Source organism: Eptesicus fuscus, chromosome 7, assembly GCF_027574615.1.
Source record: "Eptesicus fuscus isolate TK198812 chromosome 7, DD_ASM_mEF_20220401, whole genome shotgun sequence".
Taxonomy (NCBI): Eukaryota; Metazoa; Chordata; class Mammalia; order Chiroptera; family Vespertilionidae; genus Eptesicus; species Eptesicus fuscus.
This window is the reverse complement of record NC_072479.1, coordinates 83804040-83830514: the sequence shown is the minus strand read 5'-3', so window position 1 is coordinate 83830514 and position 26475 is coordinate 83804040. Positions and strand designations below refer to the sequence as shown.

The 26475-nt window shown below is 40.5% G+C and overlaps 1 protein-coding gene across 2 annotated transcripts in view; it reads right to left on the bottom strand.

The window, feature by feature from the left end:
- Positions 1-26475, bottom strand: part of DUSP16 (dual specificity phosphatase 16) — a 93232-nt gene that overhangs the window by 45758 nt on the left and 20999 nt on the right. For both annotated transcript variants that reach the window (XM_028143946.2, XM_054719265.1), the window contains exon 2: positions 23533-23633. The gene's annotated coding sequence lies outside the window, so the exon portion shown is untranslated. The remainder of the gene's footprint in view (positions 1-23532; positions 23634-26475) is intronic.

Genomic DNA, 26475 nt, shown 5'->3' with positions numbered 1-26475 from the left:
GTTGTGAGTATGGGAAACACCAAGTTTATTCTTGTATTATTGTTTATTAATTATTGTATTGTTTTCCATATGAACAACTGTCAACCTACTTTTGCCCAACCCTGCATATAGAGCAGCCTGGTCCCTATTCTCAGCTCCCAGAGAGACATACACAACAAGCCTTGAACACATTCCAGGCATGGCCTTCAAGCCTGGACCACACCTGCTTCCAAGGCCCTGAGGCTAAAAATAACTCTGGGGCCTCAAAAATGGGACAGCAGCCAGGCCCAAGGGTAGCTGCAGAGCCCTGGCTCAGCTCCATTAACAGTAAACGCAGGGGCTACAAAATTCTAGTCACAAAAACTCTACCACTGGCTTATCGCTTTGTACCTCCATCCTGGGCCTACTCAGTTTCTTTGCCCCTTGACACCAAAACTAATCCCAGGAACTTAGATTAGAAACAGTGAGGTTTTATGGTGTATTGTTTTAAAAAAACAAAAAACTGGATCAGGACTCAGGCAACCTAGTTCCTAATTTCAGCTCCTCTACAAAGAGCTAAAATGCCTATCGAGTCACTTGACATCCCTAAGCCTGTTTTTCCCTTACCTGTAGAAGGAGGAATCCTGCAATCACTTAACATCTAAGGATGGCTTCACCAAGAATGTGATATCTGTCAGTGCATTTAGGAAGGGTGCCTAACAGGGTCAGAGTAGCAGGGCAGATCTGATTATGAAGCAGTCAGTTGAGGAGTTAAGAGTTTATACCCTACAACACACAAATTAAAATGGGTGACTCTTGGCACTGGCTCCACAACAGCATGGCACCTGTTTCAGGTCATTTCCTTTGTGGAGCATTCCCAAGGTTTGCCCTGAGCCCACGACTCCCACTTCTCCGCAGGAGCCTCCTCTGGAACTTGCTATTCTGTCAGGTGAGGAAGAAAGCAAGGGAGGGAGGCCAGGGGGCGAAAGCCTCATTGTTCACTCTAGGCTCCTAGGCTGTGCTAATTTAAGTCACCGCATCTGTCCCCCTTCTGGGCCCTGGGGTTAATGATATCCGGAAGCTGCACCACAGGGCAAAGCAGGTGACAGGGCCAGGACCTGGGCAGAAGTCACAGCATCACAGGACAGCAAGGAGACCAAAGTCTGCAGAGCAGCCCACCACGGGCAGTCAGCATGCTGCCGGTCCTCACCCCATACTTTCCCACTTAGTCCTTTTCACCTTCTGTCTTTTCCCTCTAATTTGGCTCCATCACATCTTCTAACTGCAGTTTCTGTGCCCTTATTTGTCCTTAGAGGCTCTGCTGTTTCCCTCTCACCCTCCCCTCTTCATGTTCATCTTCATTTCTCTCTTCATGATTATAACGAAGCCTCTCCACTTTCTGGTGTGTGTGTGTGTGTGTGTGTGTGTGTGTGTGTGTGTGTGTGTGTGTGTGTGTGTTTGGGGAGGGGGGAGCTGGGGCCCTGGATGTGTCACTATTATAATGAGCAATTCTAACTGCTCCAGACTGATCTGAGACAGTCATCCACAGATTCAGGTGTCTTATCAACCTTTAAAATCCTTTACTTGTTAGTATAAAATAAAAATTCTTATTTTGGAAGAGAGAGGTAAACTTTGGTATTTCATCCTTGTTTATACTGAGTAGAGATGATTAATTCAGTACCTTACATTTGCATTAGTCCCCAAATGCCCTGATGACCCAGACACTAGAGTTCAACCCCTATCTAAACTCTCAGAAGAAGACACAAATCCTCCATGTTTTCACACTGGATACTAAGAAAATTAATAAGATCTAGCCGAGACCGGTTTGGCTCAGTGGATAGAGCGTCGGCCTGCGGACTCAAGGGTCCCGGGTTCGATTCCGGTCAAGGGCATGTACCTTGGTTGCGGGCACATCCCCAGTAGGGGGTGTGCAAGAGGCAGCTGATCGATGTTTCTCTCTCATCGATGTTTCTAACTCTCTATCCCTCTCTCTTCCTCTCTGTAAAAAATCAATAAAATATATTAAAAAAATAATAATAAAAAAAAATAAGAAAATTAATAAGATCTAAATTATTGTATAAACTACTGCTCAAGTTCTTAGAACAGAAAGTAACCTCTGCACATACGAGCAAAACTGTCTGTCTACAGTCTGACACCACACCAGCAGCGGCCCAGCCTGCCCGCTCTTCTCCCCCCACCACCAACTGTGGGTCAGCCATCAGTTCTCTTCTCGTTTGAGCACAAACCCCATCCAGAGGACCTTCCATGAGAAATAAGAAAAGGCGGAGTGGAACACTCAATAATCACAGGCCCTTTATCTCAGCTCCCTCCCAGTAACTCTACTGGCTAGTTTTTAAAAAGGATTTCCCACACAATTTGAATAGCAAAATAAATAGTAATGGCTTATAACCCACAGAAGAAAACAAATACTATGAGTCAAAAAAAAAAAAAAAAACCCACAAAAAATTTCCCACAAAACACTTGCTCTGCAATGAAAGTTTATAAGAATGGTGTTTCTATTTGTTATTTGGTGTGTATTTTTTTTCTTTTTAAAGAGGTTATTCTGTCACTTTGGATGGTATTACACTTTGCTCCCTCTATAAAATCTGGTGTGATGTCAGTCAGGTAAGGGCAAGTCACACGCAGTAGTGAGCACCTTCCAACCCAGTCTCAGTTTCCCACCCTGAAAAATACCCATGTTTGTAGTGGTTTCAGTTAAATTAACAAAGGTTCTAAACCAATATAGGGCCCTGTGGGAAAAAGAGAATAGATGCCAGGTCCCTGATATTAATTAGTTGAGTAAAAAATTACATTTGGAAAAATATAAAAAGATGTGCTAGCAGATGTATCCTATACACATCGATAGATAGATAGATAGATAGATAGATAGATAGATAGATAGATTGCTTTCTGGTTTAATAGAAGGCAATGTTCCTTTTCCAAATGTAAACGTCAGTATCAAAAGACCAAATATTCCAAATTAAAAATCAAAGCAAAATCATTAAAAATACAGTAAGTTTGCTACAAGTAAAATTCAGTACAAAGGAGGCCACGGCCTTGTCTATTAAGAAATTCAGTGACTTATATATCAAAATACCCAACTTCACCATCTCATCTAAAATGTAGTCCATGGCACAGAGCCTAAGAATAATGTTCACAAAGCTGTACTGTTTTATCCCACTGCATAGTCTCAAACAGGTTCAAAAGAAACCTATTCACATTTGCTATCAACACACTGAAGCATCACAGCACTAAGTATCAGAAACTACAAGGCCCTCTAGTACAATGCAGTAAATGTTCAGTTTTTTTCTCCTGCAAATAGTGTTTGTTCTTCTGCATTCTAGGGTTGTGAACCTTAATGTGTAAAACCCCAGAAGGGAAAATTAAATGGGTTGGTGAAATAGACGTGTTCATTAATTGAGAACCTACTATATTCAATTTCCTATGAGCAACTTCCCACTTCTGTCTAATCACAAGAATCACTCAGGAACTTGATAAACAAATGTGATAAAATGGAATACTATTCAGCCATAAGAAAAGATGAAATACTGCCATTTGCATGGATCTTGAGTATCATGCCAAGTGAAAGAAATCAGACAGAAAAAGACAAAAACCATATGATTTCACTCATATAAGGGATATATAACAGAAAGCAATAAATGAACAAACAAAACAAACTCATAGACACAGATAACAGTATGGAGGTAAAGGGGATGGGGGGCTGAAGAGGGTAAAGAGTATCAAATATATGGTGACAGGAGACTAGATTTTAGGTGATGAGTACACAATGCAATATACAAATGATATAGAACTGTACACTTGAAACTTATATAATGTAATTAACCAATGTTACCCCAAAATAAATTTTAAAATTTGTCCCATTCTCTATTTTTTTTACCTAGAACTTGACAAGGCATTTAATGTCCCACTTTTATTTTATATCTTAGTATTTTCATTAAACACCTTCTCATTTTAAAAGATTCAAATGAAAGGAACATGTAAAGAATAAAGATAAGGCAGCAGTAGACAGATATATGAAGGAGAGAGGGATTTATAATTTTAAATAGGATAACCAGTGAAAGCCCCATCAAGAAGTGACATTTGAGTAACAAACTCCAACTGGTTAGGCAATAAGGCACTTACTCAAGTCTGGGTTATTTCTGACACAGGGTAACACTCAATGCAAACTTCCTTCTTTTGAAAAAAAAAATTTTAATTAAAAAAATTTTTAAGTGATAAAAATGATCATCTAGGCCCCACCCCTGGAGACTGCTTCTTGGATTCTGGAGTATAGACTGAATCTGCATTTTTAAAACAAATGTCCCAGGAGGGTCTTAGGATCAGGCAAGTCTGAAAAACACATCTTTTCTCTCAGTGTTTACAATCAATCAGTCCTCAAGAGCTACTGATTTGTCATTCTCTCTCACCTGATGGAGAAAAGGTGCAAAAGCTTTATGTCTGAACTGAAAATAATGACAATGGTTATTGCCAATAATGGGGAGAACGGGAGGTCAGCCCAAGAACAATTCAACTCTCATCGCTGAAGCAGGACTTCTAGTGCATGCCTTCTGGTAGGCTAATAATATCCCTTTTACAAAATGTTAGGGATTTGCCCAAAGTTACACAACTCGTCAATGGCAGAACAGAAACTAGAGCTTCTATACTATAGAATAGTGCTTTCCACAACCCTATAGGGCTTAGCAAACATTCTGCAAATGTTAATAGGCTTGTGAAAGGCACAGAAAGCAACAGATATCAAAAAGTGAGAAAAAATGCACTCTTGTAAGCATGTGCTGTGAGTGGCTGTGAAGAGAGGTGGCCTCACCTAAACGCCAGGCTGCCATGAAGTTACAGAGGACAAAATGCTGAGAAAACAAGCCCTCACGGAACACTCATGAGAATAAGGAACCCGGGAAGCAGAGCTTGTTTGCTTCACTGGGTCACGGTGAGAATAGTGTGCAGAAGAATAGTACTTTGTAAACTGTAACACTCACTAAAAAGAAAATAGCTCGAGCCCTGATCGGTATGGCTCAGTTGGCTGGGCATTGTCCCATGCACGGAAAGGTTGCCGGTTCAATTCCCGGGTCCGGGCACATGCCCAGGATTGCAGACTCCATCCCCGTTGGGGGGCATGCAGGAGGTAGCTATCAATGTTTTGCCTTCACATCAATATTTCTCCCTTTCCCTCTTCCTTCCTCTCTAAAAATCAATTTTTTAAAAAAAGAAAGAAAATAATTCCATACAGGATTAATGGAGGAGTATGTTGGCTAATGCAGTGGTTCTGAACCTTGACTGCAAATTAAAATCACCTGGGGAACTCTTACTATCCTGATGTACTTCAGATCAATAAATTGGAATCTCTGGGGAGTGGGGCTCAGGCATCAGCATTTTTTTACAAACAGGTAGAGATGGATTCTTTTTTAAAATATATATATTTTATTGATTTTTTACAGAGAGGAAGGGAGAGGGATAGAGAGTTAGAAACATCGATGAGAGAGAAGCATCGATCAGCTGCCTCCTGCACACCCCCTACTGGGGATGTGCCTGCAACCAAGGTACATGCCCTTGACTGGAATTGAACCTGGGACCCTTCAGTCCCCAGGCTGATGCTCTATCCACTGAGTCAAACCGGCTAGGGCTAAAGATGGATTCTTTACCACCTCCCAAGGAAGGGTCACAAAGGACAGGCCACTTGGAAGGCAAAGTTTAAGTGGAAGGAAAGGAAAAATTTGGCAACACACAATACTGTAATTCACCTGACCTGTATTTTGAGTTGTGTATTTTATAAAAATCTGCTGGAAGTCTGGGGTTCTGAGTACATGGTCAAGTAATAGACAAAATTCTCAGTGTCACAGTTTCTTTAATTCCGATAATAATGAAGGCCCACAACAATCTGCTTATGACACCCAACAAAAGACCACAAGGGTATGTTGGGGGCACAGAACCTCATTCCAGCCCAATAAGGCAGTTTATGGTTGAAGGAATCCAGTTTCTAATCTTCACTATTTTTAAGATGTAAGTATATCCAGAAAAGACCTTTAAAGGTTGGCAGAAGACAAGATGGAGCTCAGTGCTCACCTGAGTATGAGTGCAAGTTAAACATCTCTACCCAGGAATTTCCATTACTAAGGGCAAATCACCAGCACAAGGGCAGACGATCTTTTGTGATCCCTCCTTCTAATCTAATCCTGTAAAAGTTCATTTAATAAACTGCTGATGGAAACCAAGATTTGGGCTCCAGGCCAAACATTCTATATTACATTCAATAAAGGACACCCTCACCCTTCTCAAGGTTGTACCTGCAATTACTTTTTTTTTTTTAAGATGGCACTCAACCAGAGCCAAATTTTATTCGTAGTATACCTTATTAACACACAACAAAAGAAACAATAGACTAGAAAAGGCTCATCTGGAGGTCTCCCCTGAACTGTGGGTCTAACTTGTGACTTATTCACTTATACAACAGTTCTTGAACATCTATTCTGTTGTGCAAGCCTTTTTGCTCAGACACCTTTGGAAATGACATCTGTACCCAAATATCTGCAAGGCTCAGTATCTAACTGCTACAAGAGTGGGAAGAATTTCTAGTGGTGATGTCTGGAAGTCAACAAGGAAGAAGTGAGAAATCTCACCAGCATATATTTACTCTGAATGCTCTGCTACCCTAAATCCTTAGGGTGCAGCTACACAATCTCTTTGTATTCACAAGTAACCTCTGGCAAAGGGACGTTTGGAAGGAGTGGGGACTTCACTAGCCAGCAAGCTCTTCTACAGGTTCTGAAAGCAACTTTGCAGCCGGTCCCTGGAAGCCGGCTGCTTCCTGCAGGAAACAGTACAGATTCATCTTCAGGAGGCAGGTAGGTTGCTGATTCTCTTTGTGGCCCTGATTTCACAGAGGAAAGCACAGACGGGAAAGACAGTTCCTCTTCCTTGAGACCCCATGTACATCCAGTCTCCTCCCCCAAAACAAACACAAACCGAAGGAAGAGAATAAAAGGGAGGCATGCATGGGCTTTACAACTCTGGCAGTTATCTGACAAGACTACACTGACATTATTTCTGCCCAATAGTATGGCCCACAGCGTAAACAGGAAAAATAAAGAGAGGAACCTTTATTAAAATTGTTCCCTTTCATTGCAAGGCCCAGTAAGGTAGGCAAAACATAGGAGCTCTCAGGAGTTAGACAATCTATAATAGTTGTAAACAGAAGTTAGGCGTCTAGACCCATGATCCTCAAGATTTTTAGTCTACAGACCACTTAGAGTGACAAAACTGCCTGGTCCCTATCTTCCTAACAATTGCTTCTTTGACTACTAATGATCCACTACAAATCCAAGAGGAAGCAATGGCCAAGAAAGTTCTGCAGAGTGCTGCAGTGAGATATAGTGAGATCGAATTTAGATACAAGAGTATTGAAATCATGGACACACAAAAACTTGAATAGGAATTTTGTAGCAGCATTATTTATAATGGCCCAAAAGTCCATCAACTGATGAATGGTTATGAAAAATGTGGTATAGATCCATAAAATGGAATACTATTCAGCCATTAAAAGAAATGAATATTGATAATTGCTACAACATCCCTAAACTTTGAAAACTAAGTAAAGAAAGCCATACACAAAAGGCCACATAGTGTGTGAATGAATTCATATATATATGAAATACCCAAAAAAGGCAAATCTATAGAGACAGAAAGTAGATTAGTGGTTGCCAGAGGCTGAGGAGGAGGTGGGGGATGGTTGGGGAGTGACTGCTAATGTTTACAAGGTTTACTTTGGAAATGATAAGAATGTTCTAGAGTTAGTGGGGATAACTGCACAGCTCTATGAATACACTAAAAATCACTTATTAGTATACTTTAAAATAGCTGTGAATTGTATCTCAATTTCTTTAAAAGGGTAAATTTTATGGTATGTGAATTATATCCCATAAAGTTGTCATTAAAAAATACAAAGAGAAAAGCCAATAAAAACAAACAAATAAAAACCTCATAGACACAGACAACAGTATGGTGATTACCAGAGGGAGAAGGGGATGGGGGAGTTAGAAGAGGGTATATGGAGGATAAATGGTGAAGGAAGAAGACTTGACTTAGGATGGTGAACACATAATATAATATACAGATGACATATGATAGAATTGTACACCTGAATCCTATATAATTTTATTAACCAGTGTCATCCCAATAAATTCAATTTTAAAAAAACAACAAAGTACCAATTTTCAATTCCACCATCTACATCCTTGCTAACACTTGATATTTTCAAGGTGTTGTTGTTTTTTTATTGTATTTGTTTGATTTAAAATACTAGTTTTTCTGGTCCATGTGTAGTGGTAATCCTATATAATAAAAGCCTAATATGCAAATTGTCCCCTCGGGTGGTCGTTTGACCGCTCACTATGGCGTGCGCTGACCACCAGGGGGTGGCACGGAACATGGTGGGCATCGGCGACGCGGCACTGGCAGCAGGCAGCAGTGGAGGTGCTGCCGGCCCCGATAGGCCCTGACAAGAGTGGGACCCAGGTGGGATGGTGGAGCAGGTCAGCAGGTGGCACCAGGCCAAGGCAGGTGCAAGCAGGGGCCCAACTGCCCTGCCGATCACCTCACAGATGGCAACCAGTGGTGGCAGCGGGGGGGGGGGCCACCACCCAGCTCCCAGGTGCTAAAGGAGCGGGGTGGGAGGCCCAGCCCCAATCAATCGCCCTGCAGGCAGATGGTGGAGCAGGTGAGGATGTGGCGCCAGGCCATTCAAGGCTGTGGGGCTGTGGGGCTGCGGGGCTGTGAGGCTGGAGGCGCAAGCTGGGGCCCGATCTCCGCAGGCCACCCCGAGGGACTCCACCCGTGCACGAATTTGTGCACTGGGCCGCTAGTTCACTATGATTTTATTTGATGACTAATACATGGGCACCTCTAGAAGCCTTTTTAAACCTTCCACATTTAGATGTGCAATTCACCTGGAATTTTTTATTCACTGAATTTAGAGAGAGGAAGGGGGAAGGAGGTAGGGAGGAAGGTCGGGAAGGATGGAGGGAAGAGAGTGAGAGGTGAGAGAGAAGCACTGGTCGGTTGCCTTCCACACGCACCCCAACTAGTAATCAAATGGAGGACACCTGGGTATGTGGTATGCCCTGACTGGGAATCAAACCTGCCACCCTTTGGTGCATGGGACGACACTCCAACCGATCCACACCAGCCACTGCTCCCCTGGAATTTTTTGTGTGTATGATGTGAGTGAGGTAAGGCCAAAATTAGGGTGTTTTTTAAAATATAGATAGGCAATTGATTTAGGATCATTTATTAAAGATTTTTCTTTCCCCATTGCTGTATAAAGCCATCTTGTGTATGTATGTATTTATATGTTCACATAAATATACATACATTTATTTATTTATTTATTTATTTATTTACTTATATATTTATGTGTCTGTTTCTGGCCTCTATTCTATTCCATTGATCTATTTATTCTACACTGCATATCCAAAAGTGTAAGTCCTGCAATTTTGTTTTTTGTCAATATTATTACCTTGGATATTCTTGTCATTAGTATTTCCATATAAATTTTGGAATCAGTTCCTATCATGGTTTTGGACACCTTTCATTAGATTTAATCGTAGGTGTTAATATTATAGATTTCATTTTCTGCTAATTACTGTTATACAGAAATATAGATTTCTTAAATATTTACCTGGTATCTAGAAATATTACTACACTTACTTTTTAAAAAGTATCATTTTTAATTTACATAAAGTAACATTCATGGTTTTTTAATGTAAAGTGCTCCACCACGCCAAAAAATTCCCTCATGCCACTCCTTTGTAATCAAGACTTCTCCCCACCCTCACACCCTGGCAAGCACTGACCTGTTCTCCATACCCATAGTCTGCCTTTCTAGAAACTGACTTAAATTGAATCATTTAGTGCACAACCTTTTGAGAGTGGCTTTTTTTCACTCAACATAATGCCTTTAGGATTTATCCATGTTGCTGTATGCATCAATAGTTTGTGGAGATGTACCAGAGTTTGCATATTTACCATTGTAGGACATTTGGGTTCTTTCAGGTTTTTGGTGATTATGTATACCGCTGCATAAACATTTGAGTACAGGTTTCTGCGTGAACAAAGGTTTCCACTTTTTTAAGTAAGTACCTAGGAGAAGTAGGACTGATGAGTCACGTGTGAGTGTACATTTATCTTTATGAGAAATTGCCAAACTGTTTTCCAAAGTAATTGTACCATTTTGCACTCCCACCAGCAACATATGAAAGTTCCATCTGCTCTGCATCCTCACCAGATATTGGTATCATATTTGGGAAGTCCCTAGTTTTATTCATTAGGAGCTATTAATCATAAACAGATATTAGATTTTAACAAATACTTAATCTGAATCCACTTTGATAGTCATATGGTTTTTCTACTTTTTTACAATGAATTATATTAAATGTTTTTTTAATATTAGCAAAACATTTTATACATGTATGCTCTATTTAATCAGGAAAACTTATTTACTTATTATTACACAAATTATAATCAAATCTTAAGTTACTCTAATCTATATATATAAAACCCTAACATGCAAATAGACCAAACGGCAGAACAACCAAACAACCGGTCACTATGATGTGCGCTGACCACCAGTGGGCATGCGTGGAACATGGCTGGCGTCGGCTGAGGTGGGATGGTGGAGCAGATGAGTGGGAGCACCAGACCAAGGCATGGTGCCGGTCACTGTCATCGGAGCAAGCCTCTGGTGATTACTGAAAATTCTTTGCTCCCGCACGCCACAGTCCCACCCGGCGCTTGCACCTGCTGCCAGCGCCGGCCCTGCTCTGGCACCCACTGCTGGCACTGGAGCTGCCGCTCACACCCGCTGCTGGCACCCGGCACCGGCCCCAATCACTCAGCACCATCAGCAGGTGCGAGCACCAGCCCCGATAGCTGGCCCCGATCGCCCCCAGGGCTTCTCCACCTCCCCCTGCTCCTGAGGGGTGATTGGAGCCGGCAGCCGCCTCTCGCACCCACTGCTGGCGATGGCCCCAATCTCTCTGTGCAGTCAGCGGGTGCGAGCAGCAGAGGCAGGAGCGGGGCACCTGGCAGACTGGGGACCGGGGCCATGGCGGGAGGGGGTGGGAGGGGGCACAGAGGATGGGCCGAGACCCACCCCTGTGCCCACCGCAGCCTCGCAGCCCACAGTTCCTTTCAAGGTGCACAAATTCGTGCACTGGGTCCCTAGTAATAGATAAGAAGGTACACGGATAAATGAAGCCTAATGACATTCTAAAAGCTACCATCTAGCCAGAATTCTATGACCAGTGCAGTCACATTTCCTAACAGATATTTCTCTACCAAATACAAAGCAGATCAGAGAAATAGTGACCAAATTACAGTCCTAGAGCCATATGTACCATTCTAATGCTTAATATGCGGATTCTGAAACATCCACAAGGAGAAAGAACTTCTATTACAAATGATATTGATGTTGTAATCACAGTAACATTATATATCTTTAGAAACCACAAATGAAATGAGAGGATTGAAATAAGTTATATTTCCCATGCAACATAAATAAATGGATAAATAATGAAAACATGATTTCTTTATATACCATAAATTTCTGAAATGCTACCATTTGAAAGGGAATCTTTATACCTTTTGATAATGATGACATAAATGAATTCTGGTCTGTAGTTATCAACCACATGTAATTTATCTTTCCACTTTACCACGCTCTGGTGGCTGTGTTTTTCCCACAATTAAATTACAAACTACAGGGATGGTGATGAGGAGCCCTCTCAGGGCCTGGATAATCTTTGCATTGAGATCATCATATATCACCAAATGCATTTCAATCCTTGATTTGACTGTAAAATCTAGGTTAAGAATGACCGAGGGTGGCTCTAAACATCATGGCAACATCCCACAATGTAGCTCCCTGAGGTAGCCTTAGTCCCCTGTGTTACCTCCCCTGTTCACACACACAGCTGAATTTAGTATTTTGGCAAAAGTATTTAGTATTTGGTAATGTTCCCTTAAGACCTGGCAACAGACCTGAAAGCAATGCAGATGTCACAGACAGCCAAGCACAAAGACAATACTAGACTAGACATATTGGGTTCTGTTACAAGAACTACCAATAACTCATTTTCTGAGTCACCATGCATATTCCTCACCCACTCCTATTTGGTTTACTGATTTTGCTTTGTTTACCTTATTACCTCATAGAGTTAGCATTAGAGCGTTTTAAGTTACAACACCATGTGATGATAACATAAAACTACATATAAACTAGGACAAGCTCCCTAAAGATTTGTTACCTGTCAAACAGGACCTATAAGATGCAAAAAAATTAAAATATCAAATACATGAAACCTAAAATAATACTAAGCATTATCATAGCAGAGTCCACAGTATCCTTCAACCTCAACCACCATAAGCACATTACTTCTTTCCTTTAATTACTACAATACATATCACTATGAAAACCATGGACAAAGAATAAACAGATTGATTGGGTAGTATTTCTTTTCTTTCATATCAGTTACAATTATTGCTAATTATTATTATTATTTTTAATCCTCATCTGAGGATATCTTATTCTACTGACTTAAGAGAGAGAGAAAGGGAGACAGAGAGAAAAATATAGATGTGAGAGAGAAACATCCACCTGTAGCCTCCCATAAGTGCCCTGATTGTGAACTGAATCCACAAACTGGGTATGTGCCCTGACCAGGAATCAAACTCACCACCTTTTGGTGTACAGGATCACGCTCCTACCAACTGAGCCACCTGGCCAGGGTGACATTCAATATTATTTTAAATTAATGTCAAATATATAGCATAGTGATTAGACATTTATATAAAGTGATTCCCCCCTCTCCCATAAATCTAGTATCCATCTGTCACCACACATACTTATTACAATATTATTTACTATATTCCCTATATTGTGCTTTATATTCTTGGAACTATTTTGTAACTACCAATTTGTATTTCTCAATCCCTTCACCTATTTTACCCAGCCCCCCATCCCACCTCCCTCCTATCTGGCAACCATCAGTTTGTTCTCTGTATCTATGAGTCTGTTTCAGGGTAATATTTATTTAAAGCTGGCATTTAACACAAAAATATAGCTGGTTTTACAGAAATAAAAGTACACTGAATTTGAACTGGTGTTCTATTTGCCCTATGTATTTAAAACAACAAATACACTACCCAATGAACTTTGACTTTTATTCCTCATGACTGTAAGTAGGTTAAAAAAAAAAACTACTATATATCTCCAGGGCAAAGTACAAACTCTATTATTCCAAGACAAACCAGTGAAGGACTTGTGTATAGCATCAGTTAAAGAATTAACCTTTCAGCCCAGGATTTGAAGGTGATACCAAGAAAAAAATGAGTAAGATTAAAAGGTCCATCAGAGCTTTGGTGGAGTGCTTCTTAATAGCCATAAGAAGATTTCTCAGTCTACAGGCCAGATATCACCAAAGTTCTAAAGAAATTTTAGATATTAAAGGTTAGTTGGTGAAAGGTAATACTCTCAAAACTCAACATTTTGAGCTGCAAGATACCTCAGTTATCATCTTGTCCACCCCCAAGTTTTGTAGGTAATGAGGAGGAGGAAAGGAAGAGGACAGTGAATATGAGGCTTCAAATTCTCTTTGGAGTACAAAACCCTCAACTAAGCAAGTTGAACTGGTAAGGATGAGAAGCAAGAGGTTACTCTCTAGTCAGCAGATCCATTTACTCCATTTTTTATCCCTGCACTATATCACACCTGATCCGTGACTACTTCTAAGTTGCTATCCTATCCTATCTAATAAAAGAGTGATATGCAAATTGACCATACCTCCGCTACACTCACAAGCCAAGCCCACCAGCTAATCAGGAGCAAGTATGCAAATTAACCCAACCAAGATGGCTGCGGCCACAGAGAGAGCAGGAGACTTGGGTTTCCCCAGCAATGGAGGAAGCCAAGCTTTCCGCCTGCCCTGGCTGGCCCAGGCCTCCACTCAAGGCTACAAAGTTTCAATTATAGAAGATAAATAAATCCCAACAAAAATGGCGGCAGCCACGGAGCTGGAGAGAGCAGGAGGCTTGAGGTGCCCCCTGCGATGGAGGAAGCCAAGCTCCCTGGCCTGCCTTGGCCTCCGCTCAAGGCTACAAAGTTTCAATTATAGAAGATAAATAAATCCCAGATACCAGGGCCTCTGCTTGGGTCACTGGGGGACGTGGCCGGCCTGCAAACCACCACAGGCCCCTCACCCAGGCCACCCCACGCCCCAAGGGAACCCTCACCCTGATCCAGGACACCCTTCAGGGCAAACTAGCCGGCCCCCACCCGTGCACCAGGCCTCTATCCTATCTAATCCTATTTAATAAAAGAGTAATATGCAAACTGACTGTCACTCAAACACACAAGATGGCTGCCCCCATGTGGTCAAAGATGGATGCCCCCATGTGGACACAAGATGGCCTACCACAAGATGGCCAGCAGGGGAGGGCAGTTAGAAAGGACCAGGCCTGCAAGGGAGGGCAGTTGGGGGCAATCAAGCCTGCAGGGGAGGGCAGTTAGGGGTGACTAGGCCAGCAGAGGAGGGAAGTTGGGGGCAATGGGGCCTGCAGGGAAGGACAGTTGGGGGGAACACAGGCCTGCAGGGGAGAGCCGTTGGGGGGGACCAGGCCTGTAGGGGAGGGCAGTTAGGGCTGACCAGGCCTGCAGGGGAGGGCAGTTAGGAGTGACCAGGCCTGCAGGGGAGGGCAGTTAGGGGCAAACAGGCTGGCAGGGGAGCAGTTAGGCATCAATCAGGCTGTCAGGGGAGTGGTTAGGGGGTGATCAGGCTGGCAGGCAGAAGCGGTTAGGGGCAATCAGGAAGGCAGACAGGCGAGCAGTTGGGAGCCAGCAGTCCTGGATTGTGAGAAGGATGTCCGACGGCCCGTTTAGGACCAATTCTACTGGGATCGGGCCTAAACGGGCAGTCAGACATCCCTCAAGGGGTCCCAGATTGGAGAGGGTGCAGGCTGGGCTGAGGGACACACCACCCCATGCACGAATTTCGTGTACCGGGCCTCTAGTTCATATTATAAAAAGAAAATGGCATCTTACAACTCAATAACAAAAAATCAAATAACCCAATTGAAAAATGGGAAAGGGGCTTAAATAATCACTTCTCCAAAGATGATATACAAATGGACAACAAGTAGTATATGAAAAGATGCTTATCATCACTAATCATCAGAAAAATGCAAATCAAAACCACAATGAGGTATCACCTCATACCTGTTAGAATGGCTATTATTAAAAACACACAAACATCCCTAGCCAGGTGGCTCAATTGGTTGGAGTGTCATCCCATACACCAAAAGGTTGTGGGTTCCATTGCTGGTTAGGGCACATACCTAAGTTGTGGGTTTGATCCCTAGTCAGTGCACGTACGGGAGGCATCCGATAGATGTTTCTCTCTCCCCCCTTTTTTTTTTTTTCTCTCTCTCTCCCCTTCTTCTCTAAAATCAATAAGAGCATATACTTGGGCAAGGATTAAAAAAAAAACAAACAAAACACAGCCTAAAAACTAGCAAATGTTGGCAAGGATGTGGGGAAATTGGAACTTTTGTACACTGTTGGTGAGAATATAAAATGGTACAACTACTATACAAAACAGTACTGCAGTTCATAAAAAAAACTAAAAATAGGACTACCATATGATCCAGCTATTCCACTTCTGGATGTATACCCAAGAGAATTGAAAGCAGGGTCTCCAAGAGGTATCTGTACACCTATGTTCATATATTCACAATAGTCAAATGTCCATCAATAGATGAATAAACAAAATGTGATTATATATACAAAAATACAATATTATTCAGCTCGAAAAGGAAAGAATTCCTGTCACACAAAGCAACATGGATGAACACTGAGGACATTAGAATAAGTAAAATAGATCACAAAAAGACACTTGCAGAATTCCACTTATATAAGGTATCTAAAACAGTCAAATTCATAGAAACAGAATGTAGAATGATGGTTAATGGGCTGGGGGAGGGAGAAAAGGGGATTTGTTGTTTAACGCATACAGAGCTTCAGATATGCAAGAGGAAAAAGTTCAAAAAATCTGTTTAACAACAATGTGAGTACAGTTAACACTAATGAACTGTACACATAAAAATGATTAAAATGGTAAGTTTTACATTATTTGTTTTTACCACAGGACAATTTTTTTTATTAAAGAAAGAAAACGGCAATAGGTCTCTTACTTTTCCTTCCTGTGTCCCTCCTAACCTTTCATACTCTTTAAAGAGCCGAGTGCTCCAGGCCACTGTCTTCCTGCTCCCAAACTACCCTGCAGAAGCAGCCAGCTAGCACACTGCTCTTAGAGTAAGCAACAAAGGCCCGTAATCACAGGAGAGAAGGTGAAATGGCCAGGAGAGGACTTGATCCCTCAACCCAGGAGAGTGGAGACTGGTGCGCTAGACACACAGTTGAAGAACCTCAAGGGTAAAGAAAGAATAAGGAGTCTTTTATGGCAATTTGTTTAAACCAGTAAAGAGATGTTGGCAGCAATAAACTCCTGATGACGAAGGTGGCATGCTTTACTTCTTTACATCCCTTCTAATACCTCACTCTTAGAGAAGTCCCTCAGTAAATACTTGCTCATGCCGATTACAATGACGTGCTGATGACCACCTGCAAAAAGAAGGAATTTTTGGTCCAGGAAAAAAGCTTACTAGACACAGAACCAAAGTGCTTATTTTAGTGACTGAATCAAGGTCATTTCTATAATAAAAATCTCTACTGATTTCACATAACTTATATTTAAAACTTGTGTAAAACTATTTTTTCCTGGCAAATGGATACTATCCTGCCTAACACTTGGTACTTGGAAATCTTCCCCCTTCCCCCCCAAAATACTGTATCTCTTTAAACTCATATTACATTCATTACATTCTATAATGAGACAGCCACTGGCAGCACCTAAGATCCTGCCACACAGGTCATTCATTTGCCAGAAAAAAACACTTGTCTTTTAGTTGGGGCTATAGACAAGAGAAGAAGGGGTTTTCCGCTCTACGTAATTTTTGTTGGTTATAAAACCAAAAGCTATAAAATCAAGCTTCCTGAATATTTACATTAACAAGGCTCTTAGTCATTCACATAATGAAAAATGAAAACAATTGTTTTAGTTACATACTTAAAAGGGTTATAGTAGAAGGGAAGTTTTTAACTGATATTTGGATATTCTTTGGTAATGAAATTAGATACTGCCCTAAGCTGTTTAAAACAGCTGTTAAATCCATATACATACATGCATTTTATTCTTTAAAATGCACCCCAAATTGGGGGCAGATACATTCTGGCCCTTTAAGAAGTGCCACAGTTAGTAATGTTTATCTCCAGGATCTCCCAATACTGTAAACCACAAATAAAATGCAGTGGGATCCTTCCATAAGATTTTTGTTGAATAGAAGGTTAACACTGTTTAGGTTAATGTTTTAACAACCTTCTTTAAAAGCAGTGTAATTGCTTTGTAATTTGTTAAAGTGGGAATATGATTTTCAACTCACTGTATATCTAAATTCGTGTAATCTTGACACAATTCTATATGAGGAACCAGATCATTGTTTTTGTAGCACAAGGAGAATCCCATTTTAAGGTTCTGCCTCATTCAAGTAAAGTTTAGTTGCTACAGTGCATGAAAGGAATCATTTTCCTTTAGTTGTCCTTTAATTTTATCTAGGGCAAATATGCACTGTGAACACTATTAACAAATAAGAGCCAATGCCAAAAGGGGATGTTCTGCCAGGTTTTTAACAATAGTGCTTAAAATGCCTCCTCTGTTGGGACAGGGAGCATTTTCTCAGAACACTGTACTAAGGGTATTTTAATTATACACACATATGTACATGGTCCCCTATCAAAATAAAAATAAAAATAAAAATGCAATTTGTTTTCCACTTCCAGTGAAAATTTGGGCCAGAATATGAATAACTGCCAAAAAGCCAAAACCTAATTCTATTTTAAACCTTCTATACCATCAAGATCTTTATTAAAGACACTACTCAGCTATCAGATGACCAATAAACAAGTCCTTAGTTCACCCTGGCTTGATGCCTGTGTTGGTGGCCAGAGCCATTTCATGCCTGGGGCACTAAAATAAATTAATTAAAAAATTAAAAATAGCTCAGCTGGCGTGGCTCAGTTGCTGAGCATCGACCTATGAACCAGGAGTCTCGATTCCAGGTCAGGGCACATGCCCAGGTTGCAAGCTCGATCCCCAGTGGGGTGTGTGGGAGACAGCCAATCAATGATTCACTCTCATCATTGATGTTTCTTCTCTCTCTCTCCCATTTCCTCTCTGAAATCAATAAAAATATTTTTAAATTAAAAATAAATAAAAAGATAAAAATATGAATGAAAAACACCATACATTTTCATATCCTCTCTCTAATCCTGTCCACTTTTTTAATTTTAAAAAAAGATATAACATAAAATGGACAAAAGACAGGAAAAAAAAAAGAAGAGACAAGAGTTTTAGAACTGGAAGTTACCTCAGAGATGATCTAATACAATATTCTTATTTCACAGTTGAGAAAACTGAGACCTAACTGCCTCTAAATTAGCTCTGCAACTAATTGGGATACAGGTCTGTATAATCTCCTACTGAAATAAGAAAGAAAATGGATATGGCCTTGTTTATGGGGAACACTTAAAACAGTCTCCAGGCTAAAGAAAAGTTACTTAACAGCCTTTGTGCTTCCCTTTCTGCATATTTGTGACACACACTCAGCCAGCACCCATCTAACTTCCTTTCTAACTCCCTAACAGAATCCCAGATTCTCCTGGGCTACAGCGATGTAAGCCCAGGAAATGATCCATGACGCGCGTTACACCAACCAGAATCACCCAGTCCCCTGTAGCCATACACTCACTTCCCTGGTCTTTCCTGTGGGTGGGGGCAGTCTTGTGAAACAGTTCAAGCAAGTGACACTAACGAGAAAATTGAATGGACGCTTCTGAGAAAGATCTTGTTCTCTGTTAGGGAAGCACAGGAGGAAGGATTGCTTGATCTCTCTGTCCCCTTCCTCCTTCTTGCCATGAAAAGGGATGTGATATCTAAGGCTGAGGCAGCCAGTTTGTGAGCTGGTGGCAGTAAGTGGACACACAAAGGATAGCAGAATCAAAGCCTGCAGAGACCGTGGGGACACTGCTGAGCGGCCGGACCAACCATGAGACAACCGACCCCTCAACTTCTCTGAACTGCGTAAACAACTCATGGTTTAAGCCTCTGCTGGTGGCTGTCTGCTAATTACAATTGAAAACAGTCCTGAGTTAAATAAATAAATAAATAAATAAATAAATAAATAAATAAATAAATAAATAAATAAATTCTGTGGCCTGCTATGACTGTCTCCAGTCCTGTTCTGTCCAATCTCATTCCCACTACACACACACAGTTTATACTTACATGCAACTAAAGAGTGACAGGACTGTATTCTCCTGCACAGTTAACAGACCAGTTTAAATAATTAATAGTGAGTACCTCAACTGTATAACCCTAGTAACATAAATGTCATCAGTAGAGAAAACATTAGGGAAAAACATCATTTAGAATCATGTTTGTTTTTGACTACTGGCTTTGATCATTCTTTCCGGCATCTCAAATCCTTTATGGAATTAAGTACCACATAAATAACAAAACTGATAAATATCTTTTTAAACTAAACTCTTTAATCATAACTGTCTGTTAGTAAAAAAATAAGTGTTAAAATTTCATTCTTGAATTTACAGCCACAAACCTGGCCCAGTCAATATTGTCACATATTGATGCTTATAACCAAAGCTTAGAGATTGACCTGCACTACACCAAACTCATGGCACTGCTGTCTTCTCCCTTTGGTTACAATAACAACTTGAATACTGGCAAGACATTAAAAGTCAGGCTATCCAGTACCATTTTTTAATTTATTTTTAATTTAATTTTTTCCATTACCATTTTCCAGTACCATTATTTAAATAGTTATTTGAACCATATTTTGATGGAAATCTTTCAAATAATGTTCATCTCCATGACTCCTGTTACACCCATCTTTGAACTTCCCCAGACCCCGATCTTCCGGTGTCCAGCACATGGGAGAGCCCAGTTCACCCATCTTCCTCTCTGCCCTCAAAGCTTATCTCCACTCTGTCCACAGCCCCGTTCTGCCCATAGCTGTTCCCATGAAGACTGACTGACGTCTACTCCATTTCCCCCTTTCACAATTTCTTCTTTCTAACCTCATGTGTCTTGTCATCCCTCAGCTTCCTCAGAGAAAAAAGGTCAACAGCTTCCCCAGTTGGAACAAACAACTGCCATGAGCATCCATGCTCCTCTCAAGTATGTTAGCATCACTCCCCTGCTGTCACTCAAAGCAAAAATGGCTGTGTAATCCTGATATAAATGAGTATTTTGTACATATATGTGGGCTCAGTGCTTTTATCGTTTAAAAACACAGGGAGAGGAAACACTCATTTTCTGTTAAGTTGTAGTAAAGTGCTTTTACCAACTCTTCCCCTGTATATCCTTTATCCCACCACTCACTCATGCTGTACGACCTTCCACCCAATATGGTCTCTGGGTCACCCACACACTAGCATATTCCCGTCTTCCTTGATAATTAACCAGTTAAAATTGAAACATTACTTTATTGGTATAGATGTCTATATTAGACTGCTCTAAAAATATATTAGGACACTGCAATATTTATATCATCATTTTCAAAGTGTGATCGAGAGACACCTGGTATCTTACCAGGTCCCTGAGGCCATTTCAGGGAAATCCATAAAGTCAAAATTAGTTTTAGTAATACGATGTTACTTGTCTTTTTCATTCTCAGTATCTCATGAGGGTACAACAATAAATCCAGAGGATACATGATGATAATATGTCACTCTGGCAGCTAATGAAACATGCCTGTATATATTCTTGTGTTTCTTAGAATTTTCTAAGGTAGCAAATTTAAGGTATAAATACGCATTTTTAAAAGAAATTAACTCAATGTGTTCTCAGTACTTCTATTTCCTAGGCATAGCAATCTTTGACAATATCTACTATATATAACTTCATTACTCATTATCATCAAATGAATCCATTGAGTTTAAAGAAAAAGAAAAGGATGCAGGTTCAATTCCTGGTGAGGGTGCATAACTAGGATGCGGGTTTGGTCTCCCCCACCCCCCCACCCCCCCGCCCAGGGCACATAAAGGAAGGCAACAGATCAATGTTTCTCTCTCTAAAATCAATAAGCATGTCCTCAGGTGAGGATTTAAAAGAAAATAAAGAAACGAAACTGAATGTTTTAATAATTGACATGATGAGCTCTTTAAAAGCAAAAGACTGTTTTCAAATTAGAAATGAAAAAGCCCCTGAAGCATCATACAAGGTAAATTATCCGACTGCACTGGTGGGAGCCACACAATAGCTGAGAAACTAATAGGCTTTGTATGACTCACATTGCTGAATGTCTGCTGGATGAAAAGTCAGTAAAAGAAATCATGGCAATACCACTTATCAATGATGCAGTATCTCATCAAATTAAATACTTTACTGCTAAGTGCCTTAAGGATAGTACTTTTGCTTTATAAGTGGACAAAGCCATAGATGTGGGTGGACTTACTGTTTTGTTTTTATTATGCCAGTATCCAAGCCAACTAACCATCAAAGAAGGTCTTCCTTTATGTGAATGCTTGGCAACAAGTACCAGTACTGCTGAATTACTCAAAGTATTAAATAACTTTCTGAATCTCATGATTTATCCTGAAACAACATGTTGATATCTGCTCTAATGGTACAAAAGCAATAGTGGACAAAATGCAGGCACTTTCATGAATCAAAGCAGGGATAACAAAACTGTACCAGTAATAATTATATTTCCCACTGTCTATCAACCATTTTTTTAAAAACCAGTTCATCTGAACAATGTTTTTGATAAAGTAAAAATTATAAATTTAATTAAGTCTTAATCTTGAGAACTTGGTCTTTTTAACATCCTGTGTGATGAAATGGGAGGTACACACAAAAATCACTTCTGCTATGTACCTAATACAATAGCTGTCTTAAGGAAAAGCATGTATGCAAACTGAGTTGGGAACTAAACTACACATTTTTTTTCATAGAATGCTATTTTTGCTTAAGAGAGTGATTGGAAGACACATTACAGTTTATTCAGACTCAGGTATTTGGCAAACGTTTTTCTCTAAAATGAATAAAGTGAGCCTGACACTTCAAAGAAAAACTGACAATATCTGTTGCCAATGATAGAATTTGAGCTTTTGAGAAAAAGAATGGAATTTTGGAAAACTTGAACTCAACACAAAACTCTTTGACTGCTTCCCAATTCTTAAAAACTTTGACTAAATTAATGATAATATTAATGAATGTTATTTGTTAAATATTGTATTAGCAAATAAGTCAGCATTTGAAAGATCTGCACAACTCAGTAAACCATTATTTTTTCAAATGACCAATGTCTAATGTTATAGAGCCGCATACACATCAAAGATTCAATACATTTTTAATGTTACAGAGCACAACAATTTCACTGATATAGTTTCAAAGTTAACATTGCAACTAATCTTTATGAATCTATCACAATTACATGAAAAGACACTGAAATACTCCATGCACCCTTTTTCAACTATGTATCTGTGTATAGCTGGGGTTTTCTTTATATACTTCAAACAAACAACATATACAATAGACTGAATATAAAAGCAGTACTGAAAATCCATGTCTCCTATTAAGCAGTGCATTAAAGCTAGTGGCAAAATGTAAAGCAATGTCACACTTCTCATGGTATTTTTTGTTTTGAAATACCTTCTTCATAAAAGTATGTTATTTATGTTAACCTTTAATGAATGTGTTATTTTTAAACTGAACACTTTAAACATTTCTCAGTGTGTTATATATTGATAGACATAGTCCACATAAACAAACATCTTTGGGGTCCTCAATAATTTTTAAAAGCACCAAAATGTTTGAAAACTGCTGGTTAAAGAAGAGCATTTATAAATATCCTATCTAATAAAGAGGGAATACACTAATTGACCCTCACGCCATCGCAAAGATGGCAGGGCCCACAGCCAATAAGGCGGGAATATGCTAATTGACTGTCCCACCTCAAAGACAATGGTGCCCACAGCCAATAAGGAGGGAATATGCTAACTGACTGTCACGCCCTCAAAAATGGCGATGCCCACAGCCACAAGATGGTGGCGCCCAGTCCCCTCAGCCCCGCCAGGGCGGCAGGTGTGCAACAGAGCCAGGCCCGCCTGCCTCCGGAGTCCCCAAGTTCCCTCAGCCCCCCAGCCGCCTAGGGCCACCCAAGGCTCAGGTAACCAGAGCCGGCCGAGGCTTGTGCTGCCAGCAGTGGCAGCAGCAGAGGTGTGATGGGGCGTCACCTTCCCCTAATCACCGGGTTTCCTCCTGCCCTTGAGGGCTCCTGGACTGTGAGAGGGGGCAGGCCGGGCTGAGGGACCCTCCTCCAGTGCATGAATTTTCATGCACCAAGCCTCTAGTGTATATATAAGAAAGCAGGTACCTGAAATGAATCAGACGACCTCGGCTCCAGTTCGAGCAGTTCTTACTTGCTTTGAGATTTGAATAAATCACTTAGTCTCTCTAAGATCTTAGTTTCCTCATCTGTAAATGGATAAAAGACAAAATATGAAAAAGCAATTAATAAGCTACAGGTATATATTACAAGGTCACAAAGTTAAAAGTTTTAAACAGTTTTTCTGACTATAATTTTACAAAATTCTCCCTTAAAAATTATTACTAAAAGCATAACATAGAAAATGCAAAGTGGAGATTTTTGATTAGCCAATAAGCTCAAATGTCCAACTACATAATTTTATTGTATTAAAGTTCTTCCCCTAGTTATAATTGGTAATGTATAGTTTAACTATATAGTTAAACTAATTATAATTATTTCCTAATATACACAAACTACAGAAAATACAACAAACCCCAAGGTACCCATTACGCAGTAATAAAAAAATTTGTCAATATTGTTTTATTTCCCATTTCTGTGTTTGTGCCCATCCTAACGTTTTTTAATACAAACATTAGTCATGATTTCACTTTACCTATAAATACTTCCACATGTATCTTTAAAATATGAGACTTTCTCAATATCACTATAATACCATTAATATGGATAAAACTTTGTCCCCTCAGCCCAGCCTGTACCCTCTCCAATCCGGGACCCCTTGGGGGATGTCCAACTGCCAGTTTTGGCCCGATCCCAGATATTGGGCCAAAACGGGCAGTCGGACATCCCTCTCACAATCCGGGACCGCTGGCTCCTAACTGCTCACCTGCCTGCCTGCCTGCCTGATTGCCCCTAACTGCCCCCCACCCCTGCCAGCCTGATCACCTCTAAACACCTCTGCCTGCCAGCCTGATTGCCCCTAACTGCCCCTCCCCAGCCTGGTCGCCACTTAGTGACCCCCCTGCCGGCCTGGTCACCCCCAACTGCCCCCCTCTGCTGGCCTGGTCATCCCTCACTGCCCCCCCCTGCTGGCCTGGTCGCCCCATACAGCCTGCTGGTCTGTCGTTTGGTCATCCCTCGCTAACCCCCCTGCCAGCCTTGTCGCCCCACACAGCCTGCTGTTCAGTTGTTACTGTGAGGGCGTTGTGACCAATTTGCTATTACCCTTTTATTAGTATAGATTCTTAAATACCACCTAATACACACTCCATGTTATAATTTCCTGATTGTCTCCAAAACAAAAATCTTTGTTAGTTTTTACTTGGTTTGTATCATTAAAATATGATTCTTACCAGTTCATTTTTTAGAAACACAAAATTTTTAGTAAATGCTAAGAAGAAAGAGAAAATAATACCATGATTAATATGCCATGTGCAGTTTACAAAACAAAGTCAAGAACTGTCTTCCTGAAGAATGTGCTTCTCCCTCAACTAAACAACAGACAAAAATAAAAGAAACCCACTACAAAATAGGCCATACTGGTGACACCTCAGTGTTCTGAGAAGTAACAAGAAGAGGACACAGATCAGCTGCTCAGGAAGAGACCGAGTTGATAGGAAACAACCACCTGCATTTTGGAAAAGATGAGGTCAGGTCAGTCACAGGATCAGGCAAGCTGGAGGTCAGGGTCCAGGTTCCAGAATGAGCATATTGCTCCAACAAGTCAGGTAGGTGCCCAGGGCTGTAAGGCAACCAACCCCCTTCAGGTGTCAACTCAAAACTCAAAAACCAGTGCTTTAAGCTAGAGTTGTAACGGAACCAGGATCAAAAGTAACAGTTGTGAGAATTAGTTCAACGTATTTAGCAAACATTCATCAAAAGCCGACCCTACCAGGTTATCCTAGAATGAGTTGTTTTTTTGTTTTTTAATCCTCACCCAAGAATTATTTATTGATTTTAAAGAGAGAGGAAGGGAAATAGAAAAACATCGATGAAAGGTAAACATTGATCCCGTATGCGCCCAGATGGGGGATCGAACCCACAACCTAGGAATATGCCCTGACCAGGAATTGAACCCACAACCTCATGGTGCACGGGATGGCACTCCAACCGAGTCACCAGGCCAGGGCTGGTATTTTTAAATGTATACAGCAAACAATAAATAGCATATACCTCTCTACATATGGCTTTACACATTAATCTTAAGGGGAAGAATGAAGATATTTAATATAAATTACCTTGCTATTTACCATTACAATTTATAGTGCAGCTTTTTTCTAAAAATCACAGTTTGTCCCACTTCTCACCCAGACACTGAAACAAATCTGAATTTTACTGTTCTTCCCAAATATTCCTGAAGAGAACCTGTCATGTTAGCTTTTATCACACACATCATGGACCCCCAGCATTTATATCTACAATCCTTTTCTAAATGGAGTATTTAGTTTAGAAGAAAATCAAGGGAATGCTAAAGAATTTCCTACCTCCTTTGAAAGTTTTCTTTTTCATAGCCTTACCCAAGTGCATCAGAATATACTGGAAATGAAAATTGGTTACGTGCATATAGAAAACTTTTTTGAAAGATTTGGTTCTATAGATACACACAATATAAATTCTTTTTTGAATCCCTTACCTCAATTTCACCTATATAATTTTTTTATGTTTAAAAGTCCAGAAAGAGTGAAGGGGAGAGAACATATTTCTCTAAGAATGCTCGAGAAGCACTTCATGAATGTGTCCAAAAGCAAGAAATAGTTAAGAAATTTTTAATTGACACTGTAAAGGGCATCTTCTAAACAACAAAACCCAGCAGTCAGATCCTGCAGTAAGAACCCAGACTTCCCCATTTCAGAACTGACACTTTGCTTCAGGTTACTACTATTTGTAGAGAGTAAAAATCCCAAGTTTAAGACAGTATTTCCAATGAGACCATTAACTTCCCTACAAATCTTTAAGGAGATATAATTAAGCACATGAAACACAACACAGTCCAAATTTACTTTTCAATTCCTATACCATGTGGACAAGACCCAGAGAGGACTCACCCTTTAA